This window comes from Mytilus edulis, unplaced genomic scaffold, assembly GCF_963676685.1.
Source record: "Mytilus edulis unplaced genomic scaffold, xbMytEdul2.2 SCAFFOLD_120, whole genome shotgun sequence".
Lineage (NCBI taxonomy): Eukaryota > Metazoa > Mollusca > Bivalvia > Mytilida > Mytilidae > Mytilus > Mytilus edulis.
In genome coordinates, this window is record NW_027268638.1 from 48,841 (window position 1) to 69,813 (window position 20,973).

General features: G+C 35.8%; 16 non-coding genes across 16 annotated transcripts; all 16 read right to left on the reverse strand.

The window, feature by feature from the left end:
- Positions 1 to 1,943: 1,943 nt before the first annotated feature.
- LOC139508143 (5S ribosomal RNA) lies at positions 1,944 to 2,062 on the reverse strand. The gene has a single exon (XR_011661092.1). It is a non-coding gene; the product is annotated as a 5S ribosomal RNA (ribosomal RNA).
- Positions 2,063 to 2,200: 138 nt separating this feature from the next.
- Positions 2,201 to 2,319, reverse strand: LOC139508144 (5S ribosomal RNA). The gene has a single exon (XR_011661093.1). It is a non-coding gene; the product is annotated as a 5S ribosomal RNA (ribosomal RNA).
- Positions 2,320 to 4,290: 1,971 nt separating this feature from the next.
- Positions 4,291 to 4,409, reverse strand: LOC139508145 (5S ribosomal RNA). The gene has a single exon (XR_011661094.1). It is a non-coding gene; the product is annotated as a 5S ribosomal RNA (ribosomal RNA).
- Positions 4,410 to 4,547: 138 nt separating this feature from the next.
- On the reverse strand, positions 4,548 to 4,666 carry LOC139508146 (5S ribosomal RNA). The gene has a single exon (XR_011661095.1). It is a non-coding gene; the product is annotated as a 5S ribosomal RNA (ribosomal RNA).
- Positions 4,667 to 6,637: 1,971 nt separating this feature from the next.
- Positions 6,638 to 6,756, reverse strand: LOC139508147 (5S ribosomal RNA). Its single transcript, XR_011661097.1, has one exon. It is a non-coding gene; the product is annotated as a 5S ribosomal RNA (ribosomal RNA).
- Positions 6,757 to 6,894: 138 nt separating this feature from the next.
- Positions 6,895 to 7,013, reverse strand: LOC139508148 (5S ribosomal RNA). Its single transcript, XR_011661098.1, has one exon. It is a non-coding gene; the product is annotated as a 5S ribosomal RNA (ribosomal RNA).
- Positions 7,014 to 8,984: 1,971 nt separating this feature from the next.
- LOC139508149 (5S ribosomal RNA) lies at positions 8,985 to 9,103 on the reverse strand. The gene has a single exon (XR_011661099.1). It is a non-coding gene; the product is annotated as a 5S ribosomal RNA (ribosomal RNA).
- Positions 9,104 to 9,241: 138 nt separating this feature from the next.
- On the reverse strand, positions 9,242 to 9,360 carry LOC139508150 (5S ribosomal RNA). Its single transcript, XR_011661100.1, has one exon. It is a non-coding gene; the product is annotated as a 5S ribosomal RNA (ribosomal RNA).
- A 1,971-nt stretch (positions 9,361 to 11,331) lies between these two features.
- LOC139508151 (5S ribosomal RNA) lies at positions 11,332 to 11,450 on the reverse strand. Its single transcript, XR_011661101.1, has one exon. It is a non-coding gene; the product is annotated as a 5S ribosomal RNA (ribosomal RNA).
- Positions 11,451 to 11,588: 138 nt separating this feature from the next.
- On the reverse strand, positions 11,589 to 11,707 carry LOC139508153 (5S ribosomal RNA). The gene has a single exon (XR_011661102.1). It is a non-coding gene; the product is annotated as a 5S ribosomal RNA (ribosomal RNA).
- Positions 11,708 to 13,678: 1,971 nt separating this feature from the next.
- Positions 13,679 to 13,797, reverse strand: LOC139508155 (5S ribosomal RNA). The gene has a single exon (XR_011661104.1). It is a non-coding gene; the product is annotated as a 5S ribosomal RNA (ribosomal RNA).
- A 138-nt stretch (positions 13,798 to 13,935) lies between these two features.
- Positions 13,936 to 14,054, reverse strand: LOC139508156 (5S ribosomal RNA). Its single transcript, XR_011661105.1, has one exon. It is a non-coding gene; the product is annotated as a 5S ribosomal RNA (ribosomal RNA).
- A 1,986-nt stretch (positions 14,055 to 16,040) lies between these two features.
- LOC139508157 (5S ribosomal RNA) lies at positions 16,041 to 16,159 on the reverse strand. Its single transcript, XR_011661106.1, has one exon. It is a non-coding gene; the product is annotated as a 5S ribosomal RNA (ribosomal RNA).
- Positions 16,160 to 16,297: 138 nt separating this feature from the next.
- On the reverse strand, positions 16,298 to 16,416 carry LOC139508158 (5S ribosomal RNA). The gene has a single exon (XR_011661108.1). It is a non-coding gene; the product is annotated as a 5S ribosomal RNA (ribosomal RNA).
- Positions 16,417 to 18,387: 1,971 nt separating this feature from the next.
- LOC139508159 (5S ribosomal RNA) lies at positions 18,388 to 18,506 on the reverse strand. The gene has a single exon (XR_011661109.1). It is a non-coding gene; the product is annotated as a 5S ribosomal RNA (ribosomal RNA).
- Positions 18,507 to 18,644: 138 nt separating this feature from the next.
- On the reverse strand, positions 18,645 to 18,763 carry LOC139508081 (5S ribosomal RNA). The gene has a single exon (XR_011661031.1). It is a non-coding gene; the product is annotated as a 5S ribosomal RNA (ribosomal RNA).
- Between the last annotated feature and the right edge of the window lie 2,210 nt (positions 18,764 to 20,973).

The window sequence follows — 20,973 nt, forward strand, 5'->3', positions numbered from 1 at the left end:
AAGTTAGGAAGTAGCAATTTTGAACAGATCTAGAATTTGTATAAAAAAAAATTTCAGGTTTAAGATAGAAGCAAAACTAAACACTTACTGCACGATCCAGAGAGTGGAAGATAGTAAAACTAGGCAAGTACACATGGACTTTATAGTAGAAAAAAATTGCAGAGAAGACAGAGAGATTTAGAATATGGGACAAGCTATATTTTATTTGTGACTAATACCATGCAACAATTTCAGACTCTTTTTGAAAAATTTTGGTAGCCCTTAAAAGGGCTGTTTAAGCTTTAAAAGCATCAGGATGCTTCCTTTATTTACTTCTTCTTTGGTGTCTTTGCCTTCTTTGGTTTAGCTGCAGCCTTTGTCTTCTTGGGAGATTTTGTGGCTTTCTTTGCAGATTTGGCAGCAGGTTTTGCAGCAGGTTTCTTTGCAGCTGGTTTCTTTGCTTTTGGTTTAGCTGCTTTCTTTTCACCTGCTGGTTTCTTTGCTGCAGGTTTCTTTGCGGCAGTCTTTTTGGTAGGTGTCTTTGCCTTCTTTGGCTTGGCGGCTTTAGGTTTAACTACTTTCTTTGCTGGTTTCTTAGCTGGTTTAGCCACTTCCCCAATCTTAAAGCTTCCAGAAGCGCCGGTACCCTTCGACTGTTTCAAGCTATTGCTCTTCACTCCTGATTTCAGAGCTAACTTCAAGTGAGTGTTTACTGTTTTTGCATCGCTACCAACGCTGAAGTTTGCTAAGATATACTTAAGGATGGCTTGACGGCTGGAGCCTCCACGCTCTTTCAAAGCAGATATAGCCTTTCCGACCATCTCGCTGTATTTTGGATGAGTAGCTACTTTCTTTGGTTTAGCTGCAACTTTCTTCTTTGGTGACTTAGCTGGGGTCTTTACTACTGGTGCTGGTGCGTCTGACATTTTGCGGTTTTGGTTGTTGAACGATGTGTGCGAATGAACGACAGATTACAATGTTTTCCAAACCTCACTGACATAGTGTAATTATCTATCTAACGCGGACCTCGACGAGAGCACCCTTAAACTTTCATGACAATCTAATTCAAACAGATCGACAAGAAAATCTGTGTGCTTGTTCGACAAGTTTTAATCATTTGTTTCAAATAAATTGTACGTTTTGATATATAAATCATACACGAAAATCTTCAGCAGGAATTTTTCTTTCAGAATATGTCATAAGAATTAAACAAAATACCACGAGTAAAGAAATATTTACGATTAATGTACAACTTGTCAATTTCTCTCGTGCGATTCTTCATCAGAAAACGTGTTGTATTATTTCACAAAAACTAGATTGTGCCGTAAAAATGATATACCTTTGTAGTAAAATCATTTCTTTATATGTTTTTGCTTTCAGATATACGTAGAAATAAAGAGACTTCCCAAAAATTTAGATTTTGCCTTCGATATGAAAGCACACAAAGATGGCAAACTTCGAAAGCGGGACTTCCTTGACCGAGATGAAAGACGTTTCAAATATTCGAATTTTTTACTGGAACTTTACAAGCTATAATTAGTATTTATTGTTTATTATTTGTTTTTGCTATAATGAATTTTTGCTAATCAGAATTCTTTCAGAAAAATAGTGAATCATATAAGCCCTGGTCAAAAAGAAAGAGGCGATTTCAAATGACGACAAAAGGCGGATACCATATTATCACAGACGACCTAATTTAAAAAAAAAATATATATATGTAGCCACATGCATGTGGAAGGAGTGGAATTCTTAAGTGTATATAACTTGACTTGCATGTATTTCACGTAAAAATATTTCACCATGCAGATGGGTATTGAAAAATAAATAAATTTATGAATGATTTATTTTCTGTTTTCTTCATTCATTGATAGCTAGATATGTTGAATATTACATCCAAGTAAATTAGTAAAAAAAATCATAGAACAATTATGTTTGGTAGGAATGCAAAATTATAAGTAAAAAAATGTCTACAACACCCGGTATTCCCAGGCGGTCACCCATCCAAGTACTAACCGGGCTCGACGTTGCTTAACTTCGGTGATCGGACGAGAACCGGTGTTTTCAACGTGATATGGTCGTAGACACAGAAGTGTTAAAATTTTTGATATATAAGGTTAGGTAGTAGCATTTTTGAAAAGAAATTTATATAAAACAGATTTTTTCAGAAGCAAAACTTTACATTAATTGTTTGGTAGAAATGCAAAATTATAGGTACAAAAAATGTCTACAACACCCGGTATTCCCAGGCGGTCACCCATCCAAGTACTAACCGGGCTCGACGTTGCTTAACTTCGGTGATCGGACGAGAACCGGTGTTTTCAACGTGATATGGTCGTAGACACAGAAGTGTCAAAATGTTTGATATATAAAGTTAGGAAGTAGCAATTTTGAACAGATCTAGAATTTGTATAAAAAAAAATTTCAGGTTTAAGATAGAAGCAAAACTAAACACTTACTGCACGATCCAGAGAGTGGAAGATAGTAAAACTAGGCAAGTACACATGGACTTTATAGTAGAAAAAAATTGCAGAGAAGACAGAGAGATTTAGAATATGGGACAAGCTATATTTTATTTGTGACTAATACCATGCAACAATTTCAGACTCTTTTTGAAAAATTTTGGTAGCCCTTAAAAGGGCTGTTTAAGCTTTAAAAGCATCAGGATGCTTCCTTTATTTACTTCTTCTTTGGTGTCTTTGCCTTCTTTGGTTTAGCTGCAGCCTTTGTCTTCTTGGGAGATTTTGTGGCTTTCTTTGCAGATTTGGCAGCAGGTTTTGCAGCAGGTTTCTTTGCAGCTGGTTTCTTTGCTTTTGGTTTAGCTGCTTTCTTTTCACCTGCTGGTTTCTTTGCTGCAGGTTTCTTTGCGGCAGTCTTTTTGGTAGGTGTCTTTGCCTTCTTTGGCTTGGCGGCTTTAGGTTTAACTACTTTCTTTGCTGGTTTCTTAGCTGGTTTAGCCACTTCCCCAATCTTAAAGCTTCCAGAAGCGCCGGTACCCTTCGACTGTTTCAAGCTATTGCTCTTCACTCCTGATTTCAGAGCTAACTTCAAGTGAGTGTTTACTGTTTTTGCATCGCTACCAACGCTGAAGTTTGCTAAGATATACTTAAGGATGGCTTGACGGCTGGAGCCTCCACGCTCTTTCAAAGCAGATATAGCCTTTCCGACCATCTCGCTGTATTTTGGATGAGTAGCTACTTTCTTTGGTTTAGCTGCAACTTTCTTCTTTGGTGACTTAGCTGGGGTCTTTACTACTGGTGTTGGTGCGTCTGACATTTTGCGGTTTTGGTTGTTGAACGATGTGTGCGAATGAACGACAGATTACAATGTTTTCCAAACCTCACTGACATAGTGTAATTATCTATCTAACGCGGACCTCGACGAGAGCACCCTTAAACTTTCATGACAATCTAATTCAAACAGATCGACAAGAAAATCTGTGTGCTTGTTCGACAAGTTTTAATCATTTGTTTCAAATAAATTGTACGTTTTGATATATAAATCATACACGAAAATCTTCAGCAGGAATTTTTCTTTCAGAATATGTCATAAGAATTAAACAAAATACCACGAGTAAAGAAATATTTACGATTAATGTACAACTTGTCAATTTCTCTCGTGCGATTCTTCATCAGAAAACGTGTTGTATTATTTCACAAAAACTAGATTGTGCCGTAAAAATGATATACCTTTGTAGTAAAATCATTTCTTTATATGTTTTTGCTTTCAGATATACGTAGAAATAAAGAGACTTCCCAAAAATTTAGATTTTGCCTTCGATATGAAAGCACACAAAGATGGCAAACTTCGAAAGCGGGACTTCCTTGACCGAGATGAAAGACGTTTCAAATATTCGAATTTTTTACTGGAACTTTACAAGCTATAATTAGTATTTATTGTTTATTATTTGTTTTTGCTATAATGAATTTTTGCTAATCAGAATTCTTTCAGAAAAATAGTGAATCATATAAGCCCTGGTCAAAAAGAAAGAGGCGATTTCAAATGACGACAAAAGGCGGATACCATATTATCACAGACGACCTAATTTAAAAAAAAAAAATATATATGTAGCCACATGCATGTGGAAGGAGTGGAATTCTTAAGTGTATATAACTTGACTTGCATGTATTTCACGTAAAAATATTTCACCATGCAGATGGGTATTGAAAAATAAATAAATTTATGAATGATTTATTTTCTGTTTTCTTCATTCATTGATAGCTAGATATGTTGAATATTACATCCAAGTAAATTAGTAAAAAAAATCATAGAACAATTATGTTTGGTAGGAATGCAAAATTATAAGTAAAAAAATGTCTACAACACCCGGTATTCCCAGGCGGTCACCCATCCAAGTACTAACCGGGCTCGACGTTGCTTAACTTCGGTGATCGGACGAGAACCGGTGTTTTCAACGTGATATGGTCGTAGACACAGAAGTGTTAAAATTTTTGATATATAAGGTTAGGTAGTAGCATTTTTGAAAAGAAATTTATATAAAACAGATTTTTTCAGAAGCAAAACTTTACATTAATTGTTTGGTAGAAATGCAAAATTATAGGTACAAAAAATGTCTACAACACCCGGTATTCCCAGGCGGTCACCCATCCAAGTACTAACCGGGCTCGACGTTGCTTAACTTCGGTGATCGGACGAGAACCGGTGTTTTCAACGTGATATGGTCGTAGACACAGAAGTGTCAAAATGTTTGATATATAAAGTTAGGAAGTAGCAATTTTGAACAGATCTAGAATTTGTATAAAAAAAAATTTCAGGTTTAAGATAGAAGCAAAACTAAACACTTACTGCACGATCCAGAGAGTGGAAGATAGTAAAACTAGGCAAGTACACATGGACTTTATAGTAGAAAAAAATTGCAGAGAAGACAGAGAGATTTAGAATATGGGACAAGCTATATTTTATTTGTGACTAATACCATGCAACAATTTCAGACTCTTTTTGAAAAATTTTGGTAGCCCTTAAAAGGGCTGTTTAAGCTTTAAAAGCATCAGGATGCTTCCTTTATTTACTTCTTCTTTGGTGTCTTTGCCTTCTTTGGTTTAGCTGCAGCCTTTGTCTTCTTGGGAGATTTTGTGGCTTTCTTTGCAGATTTGGCAGCAGGTTTTGCAGCAGGTTTCTTTGCAGCTGGTTTCTTTGCTTTTGGTTTAGCTGCTTTCTTTTCACCTGCTGGTTTCTTTGCTGCAGGTTTCTTTGCGGCAGTCTTTTTGGTAGGTGTCTTTGCCTTCTTTGGCTTGGCGGCTTTAGGTTTAACTACTTTCTTTGCTGGTTTCTTAGCTGGTTTAGCCACTTCCCCAATCTTAAAGCTTCCAGAAGCGCCGGTACCCTTCGACTGTTTCAAGCTATTGCTCTTCACTCCTGATTTCAGAGCTAACTTCAAGTGAGTGTTTACTGTTTTTGCATCGCTACCAACGCTGAAGTTTGCTAAGATATACTTAAGGATGGCTTGACGGCTGGAGCCTCCACGCTCTTTCAAAGCAGATATAGCCTTTCCGACCATCTCGCTGTATTTTGGATGAGTAGCTACTTTCTTTGGTTTAGCTGCAACTTTCTTCTTTGGTGACTTAGCTGGGGTCTTTACTACTGGTGCTGGTGCGTCTGACATTTTGCGGTTTTGGTTGTTGAACGATGTGTGCGAATGAACGACAGATTACAATGTTTTCCAAACCTCACTGACATAGTGTAATTATCTATCTAACGCGGACCTCGACGAGAGCACCCTTAAACTTTCATGACAATCTAATTCAAACAGATCGACAAGAAAATCTGTGTGCTTGTTCGACAAGTTTTAATCATTTGTTTCAAATAAATTGTACGTTTTGATATATAAATCATACACGAAAATCTTCAGCAGGAATTTTTCTTTCAGAATATGTCATAAGAATTAAACAAAATACCACGAGTAAAGAAATATTTACGATTAATGTACAACTTGTCAATTTCTCTCGTGCGATTCTTCATCAGAAAACGTGTTGTATTATTTCACAAAAACTAGATTGTGCCGTAAAAATGATATACCTTTGTAGTAAAATCATTTCTTTATATGTTTTTGCTTTCAGATATACGTAGAAATAAAGAGACTTCCCAAAAATTTAGATTTTGCCTTCGATATGAAAGCACACAAAGATGGCAAACTTCGAAAGCGGGACTTCCTTGACCGAGATGAAAGACGTTTCAAATATTCGAATTTTTTACTGGAACTTTACAAGCTATAATTAGTATTTATTGTTTATTATTTGTTTTTGCTATAATGAATTTTTGCTAATCAGAATTCTTTCAGAAAAATAGTGAATCATATAAGCCCTGGTCAAAAAGAAAGAGGCGATTTCAAATGACGACAAAAGGCGGATACCATATTATCACAGACGACCTAATTTAAAAAAAAAATATATATATGTAGCCACATGCATGTGGAAGGAGTGGAATTCTTAAGTGTATATAACTTGACTTGCATGTATTTCACGTAAAAATATTTCACCATGCAGATGGGTATTGAAAAATAAATAAATTTATGAATGATTTATTTTCTGTTTTCTTCATTCATTGATAGCTAGATATGTTGAATATTACATCCAAGTAAATTAGTAAAAAAAATCATAGAACAATTATGTTTGGTAGGAATGCAAAATTATAAGTAAAAAAATGTCTACAACACCCGGTATTCCCAGGCGGTCACCCATCCAAGTACTAACCGGGCTCGACGTTGCTTAACTTCGGTGATCGGACGAGAACCGGTGTTTTCAACGTGATATGGTCGTAGACACAGAAGTGTTAAAATTTTTGATATATAAGGTTAGGTAGTAGCATTTTTGAAAAGAAATTTATATAAAACAGATTTTTTCAGAAGCAAAACTTTACATTAATTGTTTGGTAGAAATGCAAAATTATAGGTACAAAAAATGTCTACAACACCCGGTATTCCCAGGCGGTCACCCATCCAAGTACTAACCGGGCTCGACGTTGCTTAACTTCGGTGATCGGACGAGAACCGGTGTTTTCAACGTGATATGGTCGTAGACACAGAAGTGTCAAAATGTTTGATATATAAAGTTAGGAAGTAGCAATTTTGAACAGATCTAGAATTTGTATAAAAAAAAATTTCAGGTTTAAGATAGAAGCAAAACTAAACACTTACTGCACGATCCAGAGAGTGGAAGATAGTAAAACTAGGCAAGTACACATGGACTTTATAGTAGAAAAAAATTGCAGAGAAGACAGAGAGATTTAGAATATGGGACAAGCTATATTTTATTTGTGACTAATACCATGCAACAATTTCAGACTCTTTTTGAAAAATTTTGGTAGCCCTTAAAAGGGCTGTTTAAGCTTTAAAAGCATCAGGATGCTTCCTTTATTTACTTCTTCTTTGGTGTCTTTGCCTTCTTTGGTTTAGCTGCAGCCTTTGTCTTCTTGGGAGATTTTGTGGCTTTCTTTGCAGATTTGGCAGCAGGTTTTGCAGCAGGTTTCTTTGCAGCTGGTTTCTTTGCTTTTGGTTTAGCTGCTTTCTTTTCACCTGCTGGTTTCTTTGCTGCAGGTTTCTTTGCGGCAGTCTTTTTGGTAGGTGTCTTTGCCTTCTTTGGCTTGGCGGCTTTAGGTTTAACTACTTTCTTTGCTGGTTTCTTAGCTGGTTTAGCCACTTCCCCAATCTTAAAGCTTCCAGAAGCGCCGGTACCCTTCGACTGTTTCAAGCTATTGCTCTTCACTCCTGATTTCAGAGCTAACTTCAAGTGAGTGTTTACTGTTTTTGCATCGCTACCAACGCTGAAGTTTGCTAAGATATACTTAAGGATGGCTTGACGGCTGGAGCCTCCACGCTCTTTCAAAGCAGATATAGCCTTTCCGACCATCTCGCTGTATTTTGGATGAGTAGCTACTTTCTTTGGTTTAGCTGCAACTTTCTTCTTTGGTGACTTAGCTGGGGTCTTTACTACTGGTGCTGGTGCGTCTGACATTTTGCGGTTTTGGTTGTTGAACGATGTGTGCGAATGAACGACAGATTACAATGTTTTCCAAACCTCACTGACATAGTGTAATTATCTATCTAACGCGGACCTCGACGAGAGCACCCTTAAACTTTCATGACAATCTAATTCAAACAGATCGACAAGAAAATCTGTGTGCTTGTTCGACAAGTTTTAATCATTTGTTTCAAATAAATTGTACGTTTTGATATATAAATCATACACGAAAATCTTCAGCAGGAATTTTTCTTTCAGAATATGTCATAAGAATTAAACAAAATACCACGAGTAAAGAAATATTTACGATTAATGTACAACTTGTCAATTTCTCTCGTGCGATTCTTCATCAGAAAACGTGTTGTATTATTTCACAAAAACTAGATTGTGCCGTAAAAATGATATACCTTTGTAGTAAAATCATTTCTTTATATGTTTTTGCTTTCAGATATACGTAGAAATAAAGAGACTTCCCAAAAATTTAGATTTTGCCTTCGATATGAAAGCACACAAAGATGGCAAACTTCGAAAGCGGGACTTCCTTGACCGAGATGAAAGACGTTTCAAATATTCGAATTTTTTACTGGAACTTTACAAGCTATAATTAGTATTTATTGTTTATTATTTGTTTTTGCTATAATGAATTTTTGCTAATCAGAATTCTTTCAGAAAAATAGTGAATCATATAAGCCCTGGTCAAAAAGAAAGAGGCGATTTCAAATGACGACAAAAGGCGGATACCATATTATCACAGACGACCTAATTTAAAAAAAAAATATATATATGTAGCCACATGCATGTGGAAGGAGTGGAATTCTTAAGTGTATATAACTTGACTTGCATGTATTTCACGTAAAAATATTTCACCATGCAGATGGGTATTGAAAAATAAATAAATTTATGAATGATTTATTTTCTGTTTTCTTCATTCATTGATAGCTAGATATGTTGAATATTACATCCAAGTAAATTAGTAAAAAAAATCATAGAACAATTATGTTTGGTAGGAATGCAAAATTATAAGTAAAAAAATGTCTACAACACCCGGTATTCCCAGGCGGTCACCCATCCAAGTACTAACCGGGCTCGACGTTGCTTAACTTCGGTGATCGGACGAGAACCGGTGTTTTCAACGTGATATGGTCGTAGACACAGAAGTGTTAAAATTTTTGATATATAAGGTTAGGTAGTAGCATTTTTGAAAAGAAATTTATATAAAACAGATTTTTTCAGAAGCAAAACTTTACATTAATTGTTTGGTAGAAATGCAAAATTATAGGTACAAAAAATGTCTACAACACCCGGTATTCCCAGGCGGTCACCCATCCAAGTACTAACCGGGCTCGACGTTGCTTAACTTCGGTGATCGGACGAGAACCGGTGTTTTCAACGTGATATGGTCGTAGACACAGAAGTGTCAAAATGTTTGATATATAAAGTTAGGAAGTAGCAATTTTGAACAGATCTAGAATTTGTATAAAAAAAAATTTCAGGTTTAAGATAGAAGCAAAACTAAACACTTACTGCACGATCCAGAGAGTGGAAGATAGTAAAACTAGGCAAGTACACATGGACTTTATAGTAGAAAAAAATTGCAGAGAAGACAGAGAGATTTAGAATATGGGACAAGCTATATTTTATTTGTGACTAATACCATGCAACAATTTCAGACTCTTTTTGAAAAATTTTGGTAGCCCTTAAAAGGGCTGTTTAAGCTTTAAAAGCATCAGGATGCTTCCTTTATTTACTTCTTCTTTGGTGTCTTTGCCTTCTTTGGTTTAGCTGCAGCCTTTGTCTTCTTGGGAGATTTTGTGGCTTTCTTTGCAGATTTGGCAGCAGGTTTTGCAGCAGGTTTCTTTGCAGCTGGTTTCTTTGCTTTTGGTTTAGCTGCTTTCTTTTCACCTGCTGGTTTCTTTGCTGCAGGTTTCTTTGCGGCAGTCTTTTTGGTAGGTGTCTTTGCCTTCTTTGGCTTGGCGGCTTTAGGTTTAACTACTTTCTTTGCTGGTTTCTTAGCTGGTTTAGCCACTTCCCCAATCTTAAAGCTTCCAGAAGCGCCGGTACCCTTCGACTGTTTCAAGCTATTGCTCTTCACTCCTGATTTCAGAGCTAACTTCAAGTGAGTGTTTACTGTTTTTGCATCGCTACCAACGCTGAAGTTTGCTAAGATATACTTAAGGATGGCTTGACGGCTGGAGCCTCCACGCTCTTTCAAAGCAGATATAGCCTTTCCGACCATCTCGCTGTATTTTGGATGAGTAGCTACTTTCTTTGGTTTAGCTGCAACTTTCTTCTTTGGTGACTTAGCTGGGGTCTTTACTACTGGTGCTGGTGCGTCTGACATTTTGCGGTTTTGGTTGTTGAACGATGTGTGCGAATGAACGACAGATTACAATGTTTTCCAAACCTCACTGACATAGTGTAATTATCTATCTAACGCGGACCTCGACGAGAGCACCCTTAAACTTTCATGACAATCTAATTCAAACAGATCGACAAGAAAATCTGTGTGCTTGTTCGACAAGTTTTAATCATTTGTTTCAAATAAATTGTACGTTTTGATATATAAATCATACACGAAAATCTTCAGCAGGAATTTTTCTTTCAGAATATGTCATAAGAATTAAACAAAATACCACGAGTAAAGAAATATTTACGATTAATGTACAACTTGTCAATTTCTCTCGTGCGATTCTTCATCAGAAAACGTGTTGTATTATTTCACAAAAACTAGATTGTGCCGTAAAAATGATATACCTTTGTAGTAAAATCATTTCTTTATATGTTTTTGCTTTCAGATATACGTAGAAATAAAGAGACTTCCCAAAAATTTAGATTTTGCCTTCGATATGAAAGCACACAAAGATGGCAAACTTCGAAAGCGGGACTTCCTTGACCGAGATGAAAGACGTTTCAAATATTCGAATTTTTTACTGGAACTTTACAAGCTATAATTAGTATTTATTGTTTATTATTTGTTTTTGCTATAATGAATTTTTGCTAATCAGAATTCTTTCAGAAAAATAGTGAATCATATAAGCCCTGGTCAAAAAGAAAGAGGCGATTTCAAATGACGACAAAAGGCGGATACCATATTATCACAGACGACCTAATTTAAAAAAAAAATATATATATGTAGCCACATGCATGTGGAAGGAGTGGAATTCTTAAGTGTATATAACTTGACTTGCATGTATTTCACGTAAAAATATTTCACCATGCAGATGGGTATTGAAAAATAAATAAATTTATGAATGATTTATTTTCTGTTTTCTTCATTCATTGATAGCTAGATATGTTGAATATTACATCCAAGTAAATTAGTAAAAAAAATCATAGAACAATTATGTTTGGTAGGAATGCAAAATTATAAGTAAAAAAATGTCTACAACACCCGGTATTCCCAGGCGGTCACCCATCCAAGTACTAACCGGGCTCGACGTTGCTTAACTTCGGTGATCGGACGAGAACCGGTGTTTTCAACGTGATATGGTCGTAGACACAGAAGTGTTAAAATTTTTGATATATAAGGTTAGGTAGTAGCATTTTTGAAAAGAAATTTATATAAAACAGATTTTTTCAGAAGCAAAACTTTACATTAATTGTTTGGTAGAAATGCAAAATTATAGGTACAAAAAATGTCTACAACACCCGGTATTCCCAGGCGGTCACCCATCCAAGTACTAACCGGGCTCGACGTTGCTTAACTTCGGTGATCGGACGAGAACCGGTGTTTTCAACGTGATATGGTCGTAGACACAGAAGTGTCAAAATGTTTGATATATAAAGTTAGGAAGTAGCAATTTTGAACAGATCTAGAATTTGTATAAAAAAAAATTTCAGGTTTAAGATAGAAGCAAAACTAAACACTTACTGCACGATCCAGAGAGTGGAAGATAGTAAAACTAGGCAAGTACACATGGACTTTATAGTAGAAAAAAATTGCAGAGAAGACAGAGAGATTTAGAATATGGGACAAGCTATATTTTATTTGTGACTAATACCATGCAACAATTTCAGACTCTTTTTGAAAAATTTTGGTAGCCCTTAAAAGGGCTGTTTAAGCTTTAAAAGCATCAGGATGCTTCCTTTATTTACTTCTTCTTTGGTGTCTTTGCCTTCTTTGGTTTAGCTGCAGCCTTTGTCTTCTTGGGAGATTTTGTGGCTTTCTTTGCAGATTTGGCAGCAGGTTTTGCAGCAGGTTTCTTTGCAGCTGGTTTCTTTGCTTTTGGTTTAGCTGCTTTCTTTTCACCTGCTGGTTTCTTTGCTGCAGGTTTCTTTGCGGCAGTCTTTTTGGTAGGTGTCTTTGCCTTCTTTGGCTTGGCGGCTTTAGGTTTAACTACTTTCTTTGCTGGTTTCTTAGCTGGTTTAGCCACTTCCCCAATCTTAAAGCTTCCAGAAGCGCCGGTACCCTTCGACTGTTTCAAGCTATTGCTCTTCACTCCTGATTTCAGAGCTAACTTCAAGTGAGTGTTTACTGTTTTTGCATCGCTACCAACGCTGAAGTTTGCTAAGATATACTTAAGGATGGCTTGACGGCTGGAGCCTCCACGCTCTTTCAAAGCAGATATAGCCTTTCCGACCATCTCGCTGTATTTTGGATGAGTAGCTACTTTCTTTGGTTTAGCTGCAACTTTCTTCTTTGGTGACTTAGCTGGGGTCTTTACTACTGGTGCTGGTGCGTCTGACATTTTGCGGTTTTGGTTGTTGAACGATGTGTGCGAATGAACGACAGATTACAATGTTTTCCAAACCTCACTGACATAGTGTAATTATCTATCTAACGCGGACCTCGACGAGAGCACCCTTAAACTTTCATGACAATCTAATTCAAACAGATCGACAAGAAAATCTGTGTGCTTGTTCGACAAGTTTTAATCATTTGTTTCAAATAAATTGTACGTTTTGATATATAAATCATACACGAAAATCTTCAGCAGGAATTTTTCTTTCAGAATATGTCATAAGAATTAAACAAAATACCACGAGTAAAGAAATATTTACGATTAATGTACAACTTGTCAATTTCTCTCGTGCGATTCTTCATCAGAAAACGTGTTGTATTATTTCACAAAAACTAGATTGTGCCGTAAAAATGATATACCTTTGTAGTAAAATCATTTCTTTATATGTTTTTGCTTTCAGATATACGTAGAAATAAAGAGACTTCCCAAAAATTTAGATTTTGCCTTCGATATGAAAGCACACAAAGATGGCAAACTTCGAAAGCGGGACTTCCTTGACCGAGATGAAAGACGTTTCAAATATTCGAATTTTTTACTGGAACTTTACAAGCTATAATTAGTATTTATTGTTTATTATTTGTTTTTGCTATAATGAATTTTTGCTAATCAGAATTCTTTCAGAAAAATAGTGAATCATATAAGCCCTGGTCAAAAAGAAAGAGGCGATTTCAAATGACGACAAAAGGCGGATACCATATTATCACAGACGACCTAATTTAAAAAAAAAATATATATATGTAGCCACATGCATGTGGAAGGAGTGGAATTCTTAAGTGTATATAACTTGACTTGCATGTATTTCACGTAAAAATATTTCACCATGCAGATGGGTATTGAAAAATAAATAAATTTATGAATGATTTATTTTCTGTTTTCTTCATTCATTGATAGCTAGATATGTTGAATATTACATCCAAGTAAATTAGTAAAAAAAATCATAGAACAATTATGTTTGGTAGGAATGCAAAATTATAAGTAAAAAAATGTCTACAACACCCGGTATTCCCAGGCGGTCACCCATCCAAGTACTAACCGGGCTCGACGTTGCTTAACTTCGGTGATCGGACGAGAACCGGTGTTTTCAACGTGATATGGTCGTAGACACAGAAGTGTTAAAATTTTTGATATATAAGGTTAGGTAGTAGCATTTTTGAAAAGAAATTTATATAAAACAGATTTTTTCAGAAGCAAAACTTTACATTAATTGTTTGGTAGAAATGCAAAATTATAGGTACAAAAAATGTCTACAACACCCGGTATTCCCAGGCGGTCACCCATCCAAGTACTAACCGGGCTCGACGTTGCTTAACTTCGGTGATCGGACGAGAACCGGTGTTTTCAACGTGATATGGTCGTAGACACAGAAGTGTCAAAATGTTTGATATATAAAGTTAGGAAGTAGCAATTTTGAACAGATCTAGAATTTGTATAAAAAAAAATTTCAGGTTTAAGATAGAAGCAAAACTAAACACTTACTGCACGATCCAGAGAGTGGAAGATAGTAAAACTAGGCAAGTACACATGGACTTTATAGTAGAAAAAAATTGCAGAGAAGACAGAGAGATTTAGAATATGGGACAAGCTATATTTTATTTGTGACTAATACCATGCAACAATTTCAGACTCTTTTTGAAAAATTTTGGTAGCCCTTAAAAGGGCTGTTTAAGCTTTAAAAGCATCAGGATGCTTCCTTTATTTACTTCTTCTTTGGTGTCTTTGCCTTCTTTGGTTTAGCTGCAGCCTTTGTCTTCTTGGGAGATTTTGTGGCTTTCTTTGCAGATTTGGCAGCAGGTTTTGCAGCAGGTTTCTTTGCAGCTGGTTTCTTTGCAGCTGGTTTCTTTGCTTTTGGTTTAGCTGCTTTCTTTTCACCTGCTGGTTTCTTTGCTGCAGGTTTCTTTGCGGCAGTCTTTTTGGTAGGTGTCTTTGCCTTCTTTGGCTTGGCGGCTTTAGGTTTAACTACTTTCTTTGCTGGTTTCTTAGCTGGTTTAGCCACTTCCCCAATCTTAAAGCTTCCAGAAGCGCCGGTACCCTTCGACTGTTTCAAGCTATTGCTCTTCACTCCTGATTTCAGAGCTAACTTCAAGTGAGTGTTTACTGTTTTTGCATCGCTACCAACGCTGAAGTTTGCTAAGATATACTTAAGGATGGCTTGACGGCTGGAGCCTCCACGCTCTTTCAAAGCAGATATAGCCTTTCCGACCATCTCGCTGTATTTTGGATGAGTAGCTACTTTCTTTGGTTTAGCTGCAACTTTCTTCTTTGGTGACTTAGCTGGGGTCTTTACTACTGGTGCTGGTGCGTCTGACATTTTGCGGTTTTGGTTGTTGAACGATGTGTGCGAATGAACGACAGATTACAATGTTTTCCAAACCTCACTGACATAGTGTAATTATCTATCTAACGCGGACCTCGACGAGAGCACCCTTAAACTTTCATGACAATCTAATTCAAACAGATCGACAAGAAAATCTGTGTGCTTGTTCGACAAGTTTTAATCATTTGTTTCAAATAAATTGTACGTTTTGATATATAAATCATACACGAAAATCTTCAGCAGGAATTTTTCTTTCAGAATATGTCATAAGAATTAAACAAAATACCACGAGTAAAGAAATATTTACGATTAATGTACAACTTGTCAATTTCTCTCGTGCGATTCTTCATCAGAAAACGTGTTGTATTATTTCACAAAAACTAGATTGTGCCGTAAAAATGATATACCTTTGTAGTAAAATCATTTCTTTATATGTTTTTGCTTTCAGATATACGTAGAAATAAAGAGACTTCCCAAAAATTTAGATTTTGCCTTCGATATGAAAGCACACAAAGATGGCAAACTTCGAAAGCGGGACTTCCTTGACCGAGATGAAAGACGTTTCAAATATTCGAATTTTTTACTGGAACTTTACAAGCTATAATTAGTATTTATTGTTTATTATTTGTTTTTGCTATAATGAATTTTTGCTAATCAGAATTCTTTCAGAAAAATAGTGAATCATATAAGCCCTGGTCAAAAAGAAAGAGGCGATTTCAAATGACGACAAAAGGCGGATACCATATTATCACAGACGACCTAATTTAAAAAAAAAATATATATATGTAGCCACATGCATGTGGAAGGAGTGGAATTCTTAAGTGTATATAACTTGACTTGCATGTATTTCACGTAAAAATATTTCACCATGCAGATGGGTATTGAAAAATAAATAAATTTATGAATGATTTATTTTCTGTTTTCTTCATTCATTGATAGCTAGATATGTTGAATATTACATCCAAGTAAATTAGTAAAAAAAATCATAGAACAATTATGTTTGGTAGGAATGCAAAATTATAAGTAAAAAAATGTCTACAACACCCGGTATTCCCAGGCGGTCACCCATCCAAGTACTAACCGGGCTCGACGTTGCTTAACTTCGGTGATCGGACGAGAACCGGTGTTTTCAACGTGATATGGTCGTAGACACAGAAGTGTTAAAATTTTTGATATATAAGGTTAGGTAGTAGCATTTTTGAAAAGAAATTTATATAAAACAGATTTTTTCAGAAGCAAAACTTTACATTAATTGTTTGGTAGAAATGCAAAATTATAGGTACAAAAAATGTCTACAACACCCGGTATTCCCAGGCGGTCACCCATCCAAGTACTAACCGGGCTCGACGTTGCTTAACTTCGGTGATCGGACGAGAACCGGTGTTTTCAACGTGATATGGTCGTAGACACAGAAGTGTCAAAATGTTTGATATATAAAGTTAGGAAGTAGCAATTTTGAACAGATCTAGAATTTGTATAAAAAAAAATTTCAGGTTTAAGATAGAAGCAAAACTAAACACTTACTGCACGATCCAGAGAGTGGAAGATAGTAAAACTAGGCAAGTACACATGGACTTTATAGTAGAAAAAAATTGCAGAGAAGACAGAGAGATTTAGAATATGGGACAAGCTATATTTTATTTGTGACTAATACCATGCAACAATTTCAGACTCTTTTTGAAAAATTTTGGTAGCCCTTAAAAGGGCTGTTTAAGCTTTAAAAGCATCAGGATGCTTCCTTTATTTACTTCTTCTTTGGTGTCTTTGCCTTCTTTGGTTTAGCTGCAGCCTTTGTCTTCTTGGGAGATTTTGTGGCTTTCTTTGCAGATTTGGCAGCAGGTTTTGCAGCAGGTTTCTTTGCAGCTGGTTTCTTTGCTTTTGGTTTAGCTGCTTTCTTTTCACCTGCTGGTTTCTTTGCTGCAGGTTTCTTTGCGGCAGTCTTTTTGGTAGGTGTCTTTGCCTTCTTTGGCTTGGCGGCTTTAGGTTTAACTACTTTCTTTGCTGGTTTCTTAGCTGGTTTAGCCACTTCCCCAATCTTAAAGCTTCCAGAAGCGCCGGTACCCTTCGACTGTTTCAAGCTATTGCTCTTCACTCCTGATTTCAGAGCTAACTTCAAGTGAGTGTTTACTGTTTTTGCATCGCTACCAACGCTGAAGTTTGCTAAGATATACTTAAGGATGGCTTGACGGCTGGAGCCTCCACGCTCTTTCAAAGCAGATATAGCCTTTCCGACCATCTCGCTGTATTTTGGATGAGTAGCTACTTTCTTTGGTTTAGCTGCAACTTTCTTCTTTGGTGACTTAGCTGGGGTCTTTACTACTGGTGCTGGTGCGTCTGACATTTTGCGGTTTTGGTTGTTGAACGATGTGTGCGAATGAACGACAGATTACAATGTTTTCCAAACCTCACTGACATAGTGTAATTATCTATCTAACGCGGACCTCGACGAGAGCACCCTTAAACTTTCATGACAATCTAATTCAAACAGATCGACAAGAAAATCTGTGTGCTTGTTCGACAAGTTTTAATCATTTGTTTCAAATAAATTGTACGTTTTGATATATAAATCATACACGAAAATCTTCAGCAGGAATTTTTCTTTCAGAATATGTCATAAGAATTAAACAAAATACCACGAGTAAAGAAATATTTACGATTAATGTACAACTTGTCAATTTCTCTCGTGCGATTCTTCATCAGAAAACGTGTTGTATTATTTCACAAAAACTAGATTGTGCCGTAAAAATGATATACCTTTGTAGTAAAATCATTTCTTTATATGTTTTTGCTTTCAGATATACGTAGAAATAAAGAGACTTCCCAAAAATTTAGATTTTGCCTTCGATATGAAAGCACACAAAGATGGCAAACTTCGAAAGCGGGACTTCCTTGACCGAGATGAAAGACGTTTCAAATATTCGAATTTTTTACTGGAACTTTACAAGCTATAATTAGTATTTATTGTTTATTATTTGTTTTTGCTATAATGAATTTTTGCTAATCAGAATTCTTTCAGAAAAATAGTGAATCATATAAGCCCTGGTCAAAAAGAAAGAGGCGATTTCAAATGACGACAAAAGGCGGATACCATATTATCACAGACGACCTAATTTAAAAAAAAAAAATATATATGTAGCCACATGCATGTGGAAGGAGTGGAATTCTTAAGTGTATATAACTTGACTTGCATGTATTTCACGTAAAAATATTTCACCATGCAGATGGGTATTGAAAAATAAATAAATTTATGAATGATTTATTTTCTGTTTTCTTCATTCATTGATAGCTAGATATGTTGAATATTACATCCAAGTAAATTAGTAAAAAAAATCATAGAACAATTATGTTTGGTAGGAATGCAAAATTATAAGTAAAAAAATGTCTACAACACCCGGTATTCCCAGGCGGTCACCCATCCAAGTACTAACCGGGCTCGACGTTGCTTAACTTCGGTGATCGGACGAGAACCGGTGTTTTCAACGTGATATGGTCGTAGACACAGAAGTGTTAAAATTTTTGATATATAAGGTTAGGTAGTAGCATTTTTGAAAAGAAATTTATATAAAACAGATTTTTTCAGAAGCAAAACTTTACATTAATTGTTTGGTAGAAATGCAAAATTATAGGTACAAAAAATGTCTACAACACCCGGTATTCCCAGGCGGTCACCCATCCAAGTACTAACCGGGCTCGACGTTGCTTAACTTCGGTGATCGGACGAGAACCGGTGTTTTCAACGTGATATGGTCGTAGACACAGAAGTGTCAAAATGTTTGATATATAAAGTTAGGAAGTAGCAATTTTGAACAGATCTAGAATTTGTATAAAAAAAAATTTCAGGTTTAAGATAGAAGCAAAACTAAACACTTACTGCACGATCCAGAGAGTGGAAGATAGTAAAACTAGGCAAGTACACATGGACTTTATAGTAGAAAAAAATTGCAGAGAAGACAGAGAGATTTAGAATATGGGACAAGCTATATTTTATTTGTGACTAATACCATGCAACAATTTCAGACTCTTTTTGAAAAATTTTGGTAGCCCTTAAAAGGGCTGTTTAAGCTTTAAAAGCATCAGGATGCTTCCTTTATTTACTTCTTCTTTGGTGTCTTTGCCTTCTTTGGTTTAGCTGCAGCCTTTGTCTTCTTGGGAGATTTTGTGGCTTTCTTTGCAGATTTGGCAGCAGGTTTTGCAGCAGGTTTCTTTGCAGCTGGTTTCTTTGCTTTTGGTTTAGCTGCTTTCTTTTCACCTGCTGGTTTCTTTGCGGCAGTCTTTTTGGTAGGTGTCTTTGCCTTCTTTGGCTTGGCGGCTTTAGGTTTAACTACTTTCTTTGCTGGTTTCTTAGCTGGTTTAGCCACTTCCCCAATCTTAAAGCTTCCAGAAGCGCCGGTACCCTTCGACTGTTTCAAGCTATTGCTCTTCACTCCTGATTTCAGAGCTAACTTCAAGTGAGTGTTTACTGTTTTTGCATCGCTACCAACGCTGAAGTTTGCTAAGATATACTTAAGGATGGCTTGACGGCTGGAGCCTCCACGCTCTTTCAAAGCAGATATAGCCTTTCCGACCATCTCGCTGTATTTTGGATGAGTAGCTACTTTCTTTGGTTTAGCTGCAACTTTCTTCTTTGGTGACTTAGCTGGGGTCTTTACTACTGGTGCTGGTGCGTCTGACATTTTGCGGTTTTGGTTGTTGAACGATGTGTGCGAATGAACGACAGATTACAATGTTTTCCAAACAACAAATGGAAGTTTTTAACGACCTTGACTGGCTATACAGCCCTTGCACGGTCGGCCCTGGCTTGCGCCTTTTTGGGCATTAAATAATTTATATTTTTACCATGTGGTAATTTAAATAATTTAGAATGATAAGAAAGTTTAATAAAAACAAAAATTTAAAAGGCAAAAATTTGGATAAATAAATGAATAAAAAAAAGTAAACATTTTAAGATTAAGTAGATAATAATATAATAAAAAATAATAAAAGATTATAAAAATAAATATAATAAAATAATATAGAAATAATTTTGTATAAAAATAAAAATAAAATAAAACAAAATAAATAAATAATTATTAAACATGGAGCCACCGGAAGTAGGAACAGGAGGAAAGCTTGGCCAAGCAAACAGCAGTGAACGGCAGCAACGTTGTCCTGGTACACCAGCAGCCAAGTAAAGAGCGGATAATTTTGATATGCCAAATTGTGTATGTGAATTTATATGCCAAATATCATGTATAAACCACAATAAGCCTAAATTTGTGTATGTGAGTTTTGCAAAAATAATTAGTGGGATGTTTTGTATGTACTAGAAAAAAAGAAAAGTGAAATAAAATAAAATAAAATAAATAAAAAACCAAAGGGTGTATGTAAATTTTGACTGCTTTGTGCTAGCCTACCGTAGTTGCAGGACTTTAGAGTGCTAGTACACTGGAACACTTATCCGCAGGAAGACAGTGCCCCACGCTAATTAAAACTGGATTAGCGCAAACCAGATCTTGCGAAGTACCATTTTTTAAGTCTTAGATTTGACTTGCGGCTTAATGACATGAAAAATTTATATAATGACCAAAAGTAGAAACAAAAATAATTTGGGGTGCCGCGAATTTGGAAAAAAAAAGCCAAAGGTTATCGTGCGTTCTTGTTTAGTTAGCATAATTTCAATAGTTTAATTAACTTATCCCTACATTCATTTTATCTAATTTTAAATATGTTAAATTATTTCAAAGGATTATTTTTTTATTATTATTATTATTTTTTTTTTTTTTTTAAATCATATTTAATTTGGATTTTATTTGTCTTAAAGATTTAATTTTTACTGCCGGTTATGGCCTGACTCCATTTCTGAGTCACTGACCCGGATAACTCTTGCAGTATGTTTTGCCCCTTTAATGATGCTGTGGTAAGTCGTCTTGAAGATCCATCTGTACTGCCGGTTATGGCCTGACTCCATTTCTGAGTCACTGACCCC